Below are 15,943 nucleotides of genomic sequence, written 5' to 3'. Positions count from 1 at the left end.
GCAATTAAAAAGCTTTATTAGAGAGTTCGAAAAAACTTTCTTTAAAAGCAGTGAATACAAACAAGTGGTAGGGTGGCTGTAGAGTATGCCATTTCGGCTGAAACGCGTCAGCAGACAGTACTTAAGAAAGTTTTTCGCACTCTCTAATAAAGGTTTTTTAATTGCATCCTGTCTGCTGGTGCTCCTTACTTTGCACTACCTGAATGATATCCTACTAGGGGCCCAGTGCCATCTTGTGAGTAGTTTATAAAAAAATTCAAAAAAATGTATGCTATGTATTGCCAGTCTGGTGTCGGTAATTGTTTTCATCCATATCTGGGCGTCAAACACTCCAAGTCCCTCTCCCAAGCTAATATATTATGCGTTTTCTGTAGGGTAGGGCAATTTTGGATGCATTGGTAGTGTATCATGAGGGGCCTGTGTCCCTGCAATCCCGACTTTCAGCTAGATTCCCATATTGTAGTATTACGGGGTGCAGTTTTAAAAAAGTTCCAACTATGTATCAGGGACCTAAAGCGGGTGACTTCAAAGTGCAGTTTACATGGGATCTTATAGTGTGAGATGAGTTCAGGGCCCGATACCCAGGTGTTTCCAATATGCATATCTTGTATGGTCGTTATGTAAAAGAGCAGACAAGCCAGAGGAGTTTGAGTCCGGTAATCCCCTAAGGAGCCCCTGCACACTATGTATAGGGGATGGATGGGGGGCCACCAGAGGGGAGTGGCGCAATTTATGCCACACAGAAAGGCAATGTTTTATCACTGGGTTGGGTGAAGAGGGAAGGGATCTACAATGTTGTGGGATCCATATCAGATCCGATAGGAGGATTCCATGGGGCAGGGAAGCTTGTTCTATATCATACCATCGAGGGGGTTCTTTAGTGTTGCCCGAGCCTTATATGTCTGTGATCATAGTGGCCTCATAGTACATCCGGAGATTGGGAGGCCTAGTCCACCTCTATCCATTGGTGCCTGTAGTATCTTGCTTGCTATACGGGGGCATGTGTCAGCCCTTACAATTCTGTTTAACAGCGATTGGAAACTATCTAAGTATGTATTGGGAAGTCGTAGCAGGAGAGTTATATAGAGATAAGTGCGTTTCGGGAGAAGCATCATTTTGAATGCAGAAATTCTCCCATCCAGGAGATTTCTTTGTATCTAGGTAGTGTTAACGCCTGTTTGAGATTCTGAAGGAGATGGTTATAGTTGGTTGACATTTTTTAAAACATGCGATAGGAAGACACCTAAGTGTCTGATTCCTTTTAAATTTAAACTTATGATTAGTTTGTAGGGTATATAGTTGGGTCGTAGGAATATGAAGCGGGTAAGCTTCTGTCTTGGTAATGTTAAGCTTATAGTAAGATAGTTTACCAAATAGGTCAAAGAGGTTGAGGAGGTGGGGGAGAGATTGGTCTGGGTCAGTTAGGAAGACATTCAAGTCGTCAGCAAATAAGCTGAGCTTCTGGTATGTCCCTTGTATACACATTCCCGTGGGGCGCGATCCGATATAGATCGCAGTTTGCGGCGCAAGCAAGGGAACCCGCGTCGCCCGCAGTTTCAGCTCGCAACTCGAGCCATCCAATATGCGGCGCCGTCACTTGCTAAAGTGGCGCAAGTCTCACAAACCAGCGATGTCCAGAAATCTGCGTAAGTACAGATTTTTGGAGTCGCCAGTGACTTGCGCCACGTTAGAAACTGCCGGCGCCTATAAAACCTGACTAAAGTCTAAATCACCCGCACTGTCTAACATGCCTCCTAAACATAGCCCGACACGTCTAACCCTCTATCCGCTATCCCCCCTCACTATCCTAACAATAAAAAAGCTATTAACCCCTAACCCGCCTCTCCCGTACCCCGCCGCAACCTAATAAAGTTATTAACCCCTAAACCGTCGCTCCCGTACCCCGCCGCCAGCTATATTATATCTATAACCCCCTAAAGTGAGCCCCTAACACCGCCGCCATCTATATTAAAATTATTAACCCCTAATGTAAGCCCCTAACACCGCCGCCATCTCTATTAAAATGATTAACCCCTAATTTAATCTACCTACCCCGCCGCCAGCTATATTATCTATATTAACCCTAAGTATATTATAGTTAATATAGGTATTACATTATATATATTAACTATATTAACCCTAATTATATTAGGGTTAATATAGTTAATATAGTTACTATAGTATTTATATTAACTATATTAACTCTATCTAACCCTAACACCCCTAACTAAATTTATATTAAATTAATCTAATTCATTTATAAACTAAAATATTCCTATTTAAATCTAAATACTTATCTATAAAATAAACCCTAAGATAGCTACAATATAATTAATAATTACATTGTAGCTATGTTAGGGTTAATATTTATTTTACAGGTAAATTGTTAATTATTTTAACTAGGTATAATAGCTATTAAATAGTTATTAACTATTTAATATCTACCTAGTTAAAATAATTACCCAATTACCTGTAAAATAAATCCTAACCTAAGTTACAAATACATCTACACTATCAATAAATTAAATAAACTACAAACATCTATCTAAAAATACAATTGAATTAACTAAACTAAATTACAAAAAAAAACAAACACTAAATTACAAAAAATAAAAACAGATTACAAGATTTTTAAGCTAATTGCACCTATTCTAAGCCCCCTAATAAAATAATAAACCCCCAAAATAAAAAAAATTCCCTGCCCTATTCTAAATTAAAAAAAGTTCAAAGCTCTTTACCTTACCAGCCCTTAAAAGGGCCTTTTGTGGGGCATGCCCCAAAGAATTCAGCTCTTTTGCATACAAATACAATACCCCCCCCCCCCCATTACAACCCACCACCCACATACCCCTATTCTAAAACCACCCAAACCCCCCTTAAAAAAGCCTAACACTACCCCCCTGAAGATCTCCCTACCTTGATGATCGGAACAGCCAATAGAATGCGAGCTCAATCTGATTGGCTGATTGGATCAGCCAATCGGATTGAACTTGAATCTGATTGGCTGATTCAATCAGCCAATCAGATTTTTCTAACTTAATTCCGATTGGCTGATAGAATCCTATCAGCCAATCGGAATTCGGCGGACGCCATCTTGGATGACGTCATTTAAAGGTACCTCATTCGTCGTTCAGTCGTCGGCCGGGATGGATGCTCCGCGGCGGCGGAGCGAAGAAAGAAGATTGAAGATGCTGCCGGAAGAATGAAGACTTTGCTGCCGCTTGGAGGAAGACGTCGCCGGAGGAAGAATTCTTCTTTGCCGCTTGGAGGAAGACATCGCCGGAGGAAGAATTCTTCTTTGCCGCTTGGAGGAAGACATCGCCGGAGGAAGAATTCTTCTTTGCCGCTTGGAGCAAGACATCGCCCGGATCGGATCAGGAGTTCGGCCCGGTGTGGTGAAGACAAGGTAGGGAGATCTTCAGGGGGGTAGTGTTAGGCTTTTTTAAGGGGGGTTTGGGTGGTTTTAGAATAGGGGTATGTGGGTGGTGGGTTGTAATGGGGGGGGTATTGTATTTATATGCAAAAGAGCTGAATTCTTTGGGGCATGCCCCACAAAAGGCCCTTTTAAGGGCTGGTGAGGTAAAGAGCTTTGAACTTTTTTTAATTTAGAATAGGGCAGGGAATTTTTTTTATTTTGGGGGTTTATTATTTTATTAGGGGGCTTAGAATAGGTGTAATTAGCTTAAAAATCTTGTAATCTTTTTTTTATTTTTTGTAATTTAGTGTTTGTTTGTTTTTGTAATTTAGTTTAGTTAATTTAATTGTATTTTTAGATAGATGTTTGTAGTTTATTTAATTTATTGATAGTGTAGGTGTATTTGTAACTTAGGTTAGGATTTATTTTACAGGTAATTGGGTAATTATTTTAACTAGGTAGATATTAAATAGTTAATAACTATTTAATAGCTATTATACCTAGTTAAAATAATTAACAATTTACCTGTAAAATAAATATTAACCCTAACATAGCTACAATGTAATTATTAATTATATTGTAGCTATCTTAGGGTTTATTTTATAGGTAAGTATTTAGATTTAAATAGGAATATTTTAGTTTATAAATGAATTAGATTAATTTAATATAAATTTAGTTAGGGGTGTTAGGGTTAGATAGAGTTAATATAGTTAATATAAATACTATAGTAACTATATTAACTATATTAACCCTAATATAACTAGGGTTAATATAGTTAATATATATAATGTAATACCTATATTAACTATAATATATTTAGGGTTAATATAGATAATATAGCTGGCGGCGGGGTAGGTAGATTAAATTAGGGGTTAATCATTTTAATAGAGATGGCGGCGGTGTAAGGGGCTTACATTAGGGGTTAATAATATTAATATAGCTGGCGGCGGTATAGGGGGATTAGAATAGGGGTTAATAATTTTTATATAGGTGGCGGCGGTGTAAGGGGTCAGATTAGGGGATAGATAAGGTAGATTACAGCGGTGTAAGGGGTTCTAATTAGGGGATAGATAAGGTAGATGGCGGCGGTTTTAGGGGCTCACAGTAGGGGGTTAGTTTATGTAGATGGCGGCGGGGTCCGGGAGCGGCGGTTTAGGGGTTAATAACTTTATTAGGGATTTCGGGGGGGGATCGCGGTTGACAGGTAGATAGACATTGCGCATGCGTTAGGTGTTAGGTTTATTTTAGAAGATCGCGGTTGACAGGGAGATAGACATTGCGCATGCGTTAGGTGTTAGGTTTATTTTAGCAGCCAGTTTAGGGAGTTACGGGGATCCAATAGTCAGCGTAAGGCTTCTTACGGCTGCTTTTTGTGGCGAGGTGAAAATGGAGTAAGTTTTCTCCATTTTCGCCACGTAAGTCCTTACGCTGCATATTGGATACCAAACTGCGCTGGTTTGGTATACCTGCCTATAGCCCAAAAAACTACGGGCGACGGCAGAAATATACGCGCATAACTTTTAGGTTACGCCGTATATGTGATACCAAACCAGCGTAAATATTGGCGTCGCCGGCTTTTGCGGGCGACGATTTTTATCGGATCGACCCCGTGATATCTTTACTCGGGTGGATAGCGGCTGCTAAAAGGCTCTATGGCGAGCACGAAAAGAAAAGAAGGGGAGACAGAGGGCAGCCCCATCGGGTGCCATTTCTGAGGTTAAAAGGTCAGGAGCAAAATCCCAGACCTCTAACCCTAGCGCATGGCCAGTAATTTTAAGACTCGAGTCAAAGTTAAAAATGAAGAATAAATATAAAAATAAAGATAATATCATGTAATTATTATTTATGCAAATGTACGCTAATGAGCATGAATGGTATTTGTTTTCACCATAAAAAATACCATTCATGCTCATTAGCATAAATTTGAATAAAAAAATATACAGCATAACTTAGGAACTAAAGCTGCTAGGACTGATATTAAATAATCATTCATTTGCAATGAGATTCGAACACACCTAGAAGAAGTTTCCCCCTTATATCACCTTTATTTTTAGGTGGCATAGCTGGGTATGTTTGTGTGGTCCTAGGTTCCTCTTAAATAAACCATTACTTAATAGGACATTAAACACCAAATAAATGTTAGATATAATGTTATATCTAGTTGTTTGGCCCTCATTGCATTTATACTTAAATATATTGGGCCAGATTATAAGTGGAGCGCAAACGTTTGTGTATGAGCGATATTGGGTTTTCACATTCGCTTGAGCGCAAGTTAAATTAAACGTGATCGCTTGAGCACAATTGATGTTAATGTTGGTCAGGTTAGCGCATTCTCAGAGCTCTGCTCTGATTAACTGTTTTGTTAAACAAAAAGTGTCACAAAGCACATCAAAAATACATTACATAATACAGTTACAATCATAATAACACTATCGCTAAAACAAAATATTGCACAAAAAATATCTAAAATATGTAGCCATACAAATATTAGACATTTAAAATGACAAAATATCCTGACTTCCCAGAGAGGTAGCGCCACCTATTTTGACAACTTATGGATGCTTCTACCCCTGGCCAAACTCTATTTAAAAACAAAACAAAAAAACATAAAAATAGTTGAAACAAAATCATCCTTTATAAAATGTCACAAAATATCACATTTTTACATCCTCTCATTTCTCCCATTTATTTTGATCTATGAGCCCTAACATCAAAAACACAACAAAATGAGGTGATTGATTACGGTCAGGTGATCATTATTGCTATGACGATCACTTGATCACTCTTTTAAATGAATGATCCCCTCTTTAATGTGAGGGGCATTGTGTGCATAGTGTGCATATGTGTTGTATGCTGTTTTTTTTTAGGAGATAGGGGTTACTTTGCAGCCACTGCCACCCATACAGTAAATACATTAGATATTTGATTGCCATTTTAGTGGCAATCACCTACTAATGACAAGGGAAAAATAGCCCACATTGGAAGAATGAGGGGTTCCCCTCTTTAAAAAACTGGAATCTCATACAACTCTGTGCTTTATGGGCGTTTAAGGGCTCTAAAAGTAGCTTCCGCTGCCTTGTCAAACACAGCAAGTATGTATACTTGTGGAAGGTGATCACCATTACATAGTGATCATCCTGAAATTTAGAAGGGATGTGACCTCTCAATAAAATGCAGAGGATTGCCCTTAAAGAGGCAACAACCTTCAGATTCACTTAAAGGGACACTGAACCCAAAAATTTTGTTTTGTAATTCAAAAAGAGCATGAAATTTTAAGCAACTTTCTAATTTACTCCTATTATCAATTTTTCTTTGTTCTCTTGCTATCTTTATTTGAAAAAGAAGGCATCTATGCTTTTTTTGGGTTCAGTACTCTGGACAGCAATTTTTTGTTGGTGGATGAATTTATCCACCAATCAGCAAGGACAACCCAGGTTGTTCACCAAAAATGGGCCGGCATCTAAACTTACATTCTTGCATTTTAAATAAAGATACCAAGAGAATGAAGAAAATTTGATAATAGGAGTAAATTAGAAAGTTGCTTAAAATTTCATGCTCAATCTGAATCATGAAAGAAAAATTTTGGGTACAGCGCCCCTTTAAACATGTTGTTTTATTGAGGGGGAAGTTGTCCCTAACAGAGCCTTTATCCCCTCTCCCAGTTTGTGCTAGAGGGTTAAGTGACCCCTTATATGAAAGTGCAGACTCCCCTCTTTTATATTAGGGGATTCATTGTTCTTCTAACATTAGCAGAGGGGGAGGTAAGAGCACCCATTCTCCTGAGGTTAAATAGTATACTTTTAAGTGAAGATTATCTTTCAAATACGTTGTCACTTGTCCCTGTAAGTGGCCTGGGAGCTAAGATAAAGGCTTGCCATTTAGATTGGTCTCCATAACTTCTTGCATTAGCAGGTAGTTCCAGCCCCCCTTGTGATATTACCATGTGCACCCATGATGACCTCACAGGGCCTGCAGGAAAGATACATTTGCAGAGCGTGGAAGTCCCCAGGATCTGAACTGGAAGGGGGACCCCCAGGATGACTACACATGGTTGTAATACAAGAGAATGTGTTAAACATTGGAGGGAAAACAAAAAAAGTTAAAAGATTTTGTGTCTATTAAGCACCAGGAAAATAGTAATCATACTGATCTTTTTTTTTACCACAGATAATTACCAATTTTATTTTTACAGTTAGAAAGTGCTAGTTCAAGTGTGTCATATAGATAACATTGTGCTCACTCCCATTGAGTTATTTATGAGTTAGCACTGTTTGGCTAAAATGCAAGTCTAAAGAATAGGAGCAAACCAAAAATAAGTCATTTTTATATCTTTGTTTGGGAACTTATATTCTCCTGAGGTACCTTGTCAGACTTTATTATAGTGTTAATTTTAAATAGGTAACCTTAAGGAGCAGTGCTTAAGCATAATATACAAATTACTACTGAAATAACATCAATCACAAATTGTGTGAATTATGTCAAAAAGAGGTATGTTTTTATACACTGTAATGAAGTATCTTCAAGTATCAAAAGAATACATTTTATTCTAAAGTATAACTTTTATTTTAAATAGTAAAAAGAGACAGCATATATATTGTTTGTGTTGCTGTCCTCACTTTAGGATTACAAACACTTCTCCTTTAAATTAACATATATTGTTTGTTTCATTTTTTAGAGTTGGTTAAAGTGACAAAAAATTATAAGGTATAATATTTGTAGCCTAGTAATCCCTTACTTTAATTTCCCAAATTGCTTAGCCTTTATCTGGCTTGTTTGGAAATGATAATATATTTATTATAGGCTGTTTTTAGGAACTTTTCAATTCCTAAATCATACTTTTATCACTCATATGTTTAAAATTAAACTTGATGAACAAGTGATAATGTGGAAAATGTGGCTATCTATATGGTTAGTGAATTGAGTGGAACTTTTCTTTGATTTTACTTATAGTCAGATGTTTGTGCACACTTGGTTACTGAATATTGTAGTAACTTGTGGTATTATGCTTGTTCTATGAGTTGATGCTCTGAAAAAAGAGCTGATAAGAAGAAAGTTCTATAATTACTTATATAACATCGTTTTGCATTATCTGTTCTTTTATTAGAGCCATATGAGGCTTATTCAAGCCTGTTATATAGGTCTTATGTGCTAGGATATTGGTACAATTTTAGTAACTATTCAGTTGCTGGGTTTGCTCTGCTGAACAATTTAATATACTGCTGCGTTTGTAAAATGAAAAAGAAAACAAAATGTTTTTCTATAAAATCTTTTGTGCAGTATATTATATCCGTTTTAATTTTAATACATTGTTTGTTATGTATAGTTAAACAAAAATATAATTATTGGAGGTTATACCTCTTCCACCCCTTGCATTAGTTGTCGTTTAACAAAAACAGTTAGTATTTGCTTTTATTAAATTATGCTATGAGCGTATTGTGTTCTGAACTGTTTCCAGCTAACTGTTAGCTTTGCACTGACTAATGCAGTTTAATTAAATCTCTTCAAAGTTTATATAAGTTGTCTTGGTCCTAAATGATTTACAAATGAAATGCTATGGTTTTTAAATTGCACCAAATCTTTTACTTATATTGCTATGCCGTTTTTTACTTTTTTCTAAGCCACATTAACAAATTGTTGAAGCTGTTAACACCTTAGTGTCATACGTTATGACTATTCCACATTATTAACTTCTTGCCATACTTTTAACAATTATTTTCCATTACCAACTTCTGATTTTTTAAGTACAACTTTTTAAACTAAGGAGAGCAGGTTAAAAAAAGAGAAACCCCTGACGCTGCGTTTCACATACGCTTCCTCAGAGGCTCCCTCTGAGGAAGCGTATGTGAAACGCCGCGTCAGGGGTTTCTCTTTTTTTTAACCTACTCTCCTTAGTTTAAAAAGTTGTACTTAAAAAATCAGAAGTTGGTAATGCAATTTAAAAACCATAGCATTTCATTTGTAAATCATTTAGGACCAAGACAACTTATATAAACTTTGAAGAGATTTAATTAAACTGCATTAGTCAGTGCAAAGCTAACAGCTGGAAACAGTTCAGAACACAATACGCTCATAGCATAATTTAATAAAAGCAAATACTAACCGTTTTTGTTAAACAACAATTAATGCAAGGGGTGGAAGAGGTATAACCTCCAATAATGATACTTTTGTTTAACTATACATAACAAACAATGTATTAAAATTAAAACGGATATAATATACTGCACAAAAGATTTTATAGAAAAACATTTTGTTTTCTTTTTCATTTTACAAACGCAGCAGTATATTAAATTGTTCAGCAGAGCAAACCCAGCAACTGAATAGTTACTAAAATTGTACCAATATACTAGCACATAAGATCTATATAACAGGCTTGAATAAGCCTCATATGGCTCTAATAAAAGAACAGATAATGCAAAATGATGTTATATAAGTACAATGTCACCTAAAACATCAGCATATGTTTAGCTGACTAAAAATCAGTATAAATACTATATTTACCTATGCTGTAGATAATTATAGAACTTTCTTCTTATCAGCTCTTTTTTCAGAGCATCAACTTATAGAACAAGCATAATACCACAAGTTACTACAATATTCAGTAACCAAGTGTGCACAAACATCTGACTATAAGTAAAATCAAAGAAAAGTTCCACTCAATTCACTAACCATATAGATAGCCACATTTTCCACATTATCACTTGTTCATCAAGTTTAATTTTAAACATATGAGTGATAAAAGTATAATTTAGGAATTGAAAAGTTCCTAAAAACAGCCTATAATAAATATATTATCATTTCCAAACAAGCCAGATAAAGGCTAAGCAATTTGGGAAATTAAAGTAAGGGATTACTAGGCTACAAATATTATACCTTATATTTTTTGTCACTTTAGCCAACTCTAAAAAATGAAACAAATAATATATGTTAACTTAAAGGAGAAGTGTTTTTAATCCTAAAGTGAGGACAGGAACACAAACAATATATATGCTGTCTCTTTTTACTATTTAAAATAAAAGTTATACTTTAGAATAAAATGTATTCTTTTGATACTTGAAGATACTTCATTACAGTGTATAAAAGCATACCTCTTTTTGACATAATTCACACAATTTGTGATTTATGTTATTTCAGTAGTAAAATGCAAGTCTGTCAAAAGATCTAAAATAAGGGGGCAGTCTGCAGAGGCTTAAATAAAAGATAATCACAGAGGTAAATAGTATACAGTGTTGGTTGTGCAAAACTGGGGCATGGGCAATAAAGGGATTATCTACAGTTTTAAACAATCAAGTAGACTGTCCCTTTAAGATAAAGATGTCTGTTTTGCTCCACTGGTCAACGGGGACACGCATTTCAATCAAATTCACAAAAGGCACAACATTCTTAACAAATAAAAAGCAATCAGTAATATATTTTAAAATGCCCTCTTTTAGATGTAACAAAGATATTTCACTTTTAATACTGAAGAAGAGGCAAAAAATGCAAGAGCTCAGAAATAAAGACAAACACAAACAAATGGGGGATCATTGGGAACTCTGGGTCATAATATTTTAATCACAGGTTTCTCTATTCGTACCTTTTCTTGTTTGATTCACTGCTATCTGTTACATGATTATTCTGCGTTTCAGATCTTTCCAAATGTGTATTATCACTCAATGTAACAGCTGCCTCCAGAGTCACAGTACTTTTATGTGAGTATGTCATCTCATCATATCTGTTTGTGCTGGTATCTCTGACTGAAACAGCAGTTGTCAGGTTCCATCCTATAGCACATAAAGGAAAATATTATTTTACAGATATTTTTTAGAGTATCTATCTAAAGTTGTCCATAAACATGGGATGACTTTGAACTGAGGAAATTAACTCATATCTATCTTTAAAGTGATTTTAAATGACAAATGTATTGTTTATCATTAACTGTTATATAAAGGGATTTCCATATTTATAAGTGCATTGATCTGTATGTATTCAGACAACTCATTTGCACAAAAGGAACATTAAGCATACAATTAAATCTCCCATAAAGGCCTAGATTATTATTATTATTAGATTATTATTATTAGATTTATTGAGCACTAACACCATTCAAGTTAAATCTATAGAGCTCCTATTCTTAAGCTTGTATTACAAGTTGAAAGTAAAAAGTTAGCGCGCAAGCAAAATACGCAGCTGTGCTAACATCTGGAGGTCTTGTAGTGCAACCGTGCTAACTCCCTTTCTCTATAGACTTCTATAGAGCATGAAACAAAACTCTCTTCTGGTTTTCGCTCACACGCTAGCCCGCAAGTGTGCTTGGCCAACTGCGCTCGCATCACCAACACTAAATAAACTTATTAACTTCTAATCCGCCATCCCCCCACATCGCAACTACATATATTAGACTATTAACCGCTAAACCTAACACCCCCTAACTTTAACATATTTAGAATACACCAAAATTAAAGTTAAATATTACTACCTAGTTAAAATAAGTACAAACTTACCTGTGAAACAAAAATAAAACCTAACATTACTTATTTCAACAAAAAAAAAAACACACCCCAAAATAAAAAACCCTAATCTATAAATAAACAACGAATAGCCCTTAAAATTGCCTTTTGTGGGGCAATGCCCTAAAGTTAACAGCTCTTTTGCCAAGAAAATAAACCAAGACGCATCTTCATCCAGGCGGCTCCATCTTCATCCATCGCGGGTCCATCTTCTATCTTCATGGCTGATGCAGAGCAGTCGGTGGATGCGCGGAGGCAGAGCAGAGGTCCATCGGTGACATAGAGATCCTCTTTATGCGATCGTCCGCCGTACACTGAAGATTAAATGCAAGGTAACCCTTTTATATGGGGGTACCCTTGCATTTCTATTGGCTGACAAATTCAAATCAGCCAATAGGATGAGAGCTGTTGACATCCTATTGGCTGATCAAATCAGCCAATAGAATGAAAGCTGCTTACATCCTATTTGCTGATTTGATCAGCTATGAAGATAGAAGATGGACCCGTGATGGATGAAGATGAAGCCGCCTGGATGAAGATGTTTTGCCGGACTTCAGCAATGGTGAGTACAAATTTTGGGGTTAGTGTTAGTTTATGTTTTATTTTTGGGGTGTTGTTTATGGTTATAAAAAAAGCTGAATGTCTTTTTATGGGCAATGCCCATACAAATGCTCTTTTCGGGGAATGGGTAGATTAGCCTTTTTTTATTTTTATTTGGGGGAGCTGGTTAGGTGGGAGGGTTGTAATGTTAAGGGGTATTTGGTTTGTTTTCTTGGCAAAAGAGCTGTTAACTTTAGGGCATTGCCCTACAAAAGGCCCTTTTAAGAGCTATTGGTAGTTTATTTATAGATAAGGTTTTTTTATTTTAAGGTGTTGTTTTTTTTTTTTTTACATTTTTATTACTTTGGATCATTTTGTTTGTTATTTTTTGTAATGGTATGTGTTTTTTATTTTTTGTAATTTTAGTGTTTATTATTTTTTGTAATTGTAGTTTTTATTTTTTGTTGTAATGTTATTTTTTTTTACTTTTTTTTTTTTTTTTTATTTTATACAAGTAATGCTAGTTTTTTTTAGTTCAAAGGTTTCAAAGGTAAGTTTGTATTTATTTTAACTAGGTAGTTAGTAATATTGTAAATTTAATATAGGTGTATTTTAATTATATTTAAATTAGGGGGTGTTAGGTTTAGGGTTTAATAGTTTAATTTAGGTAGTCACAATGTGGGGGGATGGTGGCCTAGAGGTTAATAAGTTTATTTAGTGTTGGCGATGTGGGGGGATGGCGGTTTAGAGGTTAATAGGTTTATTTAGTGTTGGCAATGTGTGGGGGGTGGCGGTTAAGAGGTTAATCGGTTTATTTCATGTTGACGATGTTGGGGGACGGCAGTTTAATTTAGAATGAATAAGAAAAGATCCGAAATAACGAATGGATCCGAAAATTCGGTAACTAATTTATTTGTTTTCTGTATTTTTTCGGGATTTTCGTTATGTTGCTGATTTGGAAATTCGACCGAAACGAATTGCACATGTCTAGTGACAAGTACCTGCCAGAAATTCCTATAGCTCCTTCAGTATTGCTGTGCAGTGTTTGACTCTTAGTAGTCTCCCTGATAAGTTTTCTCAACATCCTGTAATCGACTTAGGAGGGTTGTCTGATGGTACCACATTTTCTCTACTTATTGATGATGGTTTTGACAGTGCTCCATGGTACATCCAGTGCTTTATTCTTTTATATCCCTCTCCTGATTGGTACTTTTCAACAATTATCTCTCACAGTTTGTTTGGCAACTTTTGCTCTCCCTGTAGGATGCAGCCCCAAACATTCAAGCAATTCCTGCAGCAACAGCTGACTTTCATGTGATTGGTTAACTGTAAACACAGCTAAATCCTTCATTGTGGGGTGCAGACTTATGCAATCAGGGTGATTTTATTTAAAATATTTTCAATAATTAACTATATTTTTTTCTCCGAATTTTTGTTTGTTGAAAGATCACATTACAGATGGAAAAAGTCTAATATTTACATTGCTGTTATTTCTGTCTTTACATTTCAAAAACTTGCAATTTCATAAGGCTGTGTAGAGTTTTTATATCCACAGTATATTTGTATATATTTGCATGTTTATATTTATATATGTGTTTATATGTAGAGTATGTATGCGTGCACATGCATATAAACAAATATAAGCACATATATACACACATATAATAATAATAATAATAATTGGATACTTGTATAGTGCACTACCTTGAACTTAATCGACTTGCGGCACTGATAACAGGTATTATTATTATAAATATATATGCACACACACATAAAAATATATACACATATATATACATATATATATATATACACCTTTAAACCCTTCAATCAAATACCATTACGTGTTTTTTTTATACTGTTATTCTAGCCCTAACACTTTACATCAGTTCTCAAATCACGCTAACTATTTTACAGCTGTTGAGTACTGCTCTTGCGGGCACACATAACTTTCATCTTGTAATATGAGTGATGTTTAGCGTGGCCACACTATCCATTGAAAGTATAGGATGCGCTAAACATTTTCTGGTAATTTAGTTTTACCACGGACTTGTTATACCAGATTGCGCACTAATCTTAGAGCGGTCCTGCAATATTTATAGCGCACCCTGCAATATCAGTAGCGCTCCATTTGTAATCTAGTCTAGAGTGTTTAAATAAGGACAGTAGAAAAAAATGCAATACGCGTTAATTATTTGAAATTTGCTTTTTCTGCAACAAACATTTGCAAATTGTACATTTCCCTTCCCCCAGAATGAATGGAGGCACTGCAATTATCCTATATTTCAAATTTCACTTTAGAGCAGTACATATGATTGGCTGCAGCAAAATGGATATATGTATATATATATATATATATATATATATATACGTTTGTAGTTTATTTTATTTTTTGCAATGCAGTGCTTTATTTCAGATATTTAACAGTATATAAAATAACTTGTATGTCCATTTAAAACTCTTCTGGATGTAACCCAAAGATGTGCAGTATTTATAATTAACTGGTTACGCAACAAATTGTTTTCGACTTCTGCTTTTCATAATACCATATACCATGACAGGACTAAAGGCAGAGAGCTGAGACATTTCCTTTGTTATACTATGAACCTATTGTAACAATAAATATTAGTTTATTGAATTCTGCTGCTGTTCATCCTGGTTGTGTAAGACTTGTGCTATCTATAGCAACTGATGGATCCATTATACATTCATTATTTGTAGGTCATATAATGTTTACATCTTACAGGGATAAGACAGCAAAATAAAAGTTGGGGTTTTGTCACAATTACCCAAGTATAGGTTACTTGCTCAAAGGTGATTGTAGTACAATTATGGGCAAAAAAGGCATTCTGCTAGATTACAAGTTTGGCGTTAGCCGGAAAAAGCAGTGTTGAGAGGTCCCAACGCTGCTTTTTACCTAACGCTGATATTACGAGTCTGACAGGTAGAGGCTCACCGCTCACTTTTCTTCCGCGACTCGAGGCTGCCGCAAATCCCCTTACGTCAATTGAGTATCCTATCTTTTTAATGGGATTTGCCTAACGCTGGTATTACAAGTCTTGGAAGAAGTGAGCGGTAGACCCTATCCTGTCAAGACTTCTACCACATTTAAAAGTCAGTAGTTAAGAGTTGTATGGGCTAACACCGGAACATAAAACTCTTAACTAAAGTTCTACAATGTACACTAACACCCATAAACTACCTATTAAACCCCTAAACGAGGCCCCCCCACATCGCAAACACTATAATAAAACATTTTAGCCCCTAATCTGCCGACCGGATATCGCCGCCACCTACATTATACCTATGAATCCCTAATATACTGCCCCCAACATCGCTGCCACCTACATTATACTTATAAACCCCTAATCTGGCCCCCCTAATGTCGCTGCCACCTACCTACAATTATTAACCCCTAATCTGCCGTCCGGACATCGCCGCCACTTTAATAAATGTATTAACCCCTAAACCGCCGCACTCCAGCCTCGCAAACACTAGTTAA

This window comes from Bombina bombina, chromosome 3 (assembly GCF_027579735.1).
Source record: "Bombina bombina isolate aBomBom1 chromosome 3, aBomBom1.pri, whole genome shotgun sequence".
Lineage (NCBI taxonomy): Eukaryota > Metazoa > Chordata > Amphibia > Anura > Bombinatoridae > Bombina > Bombina bombina.
The sequence above is the reverse complement of the archived record's forward strand: the minus strand, read 5'-3'. Positions refer to the sequence as shown.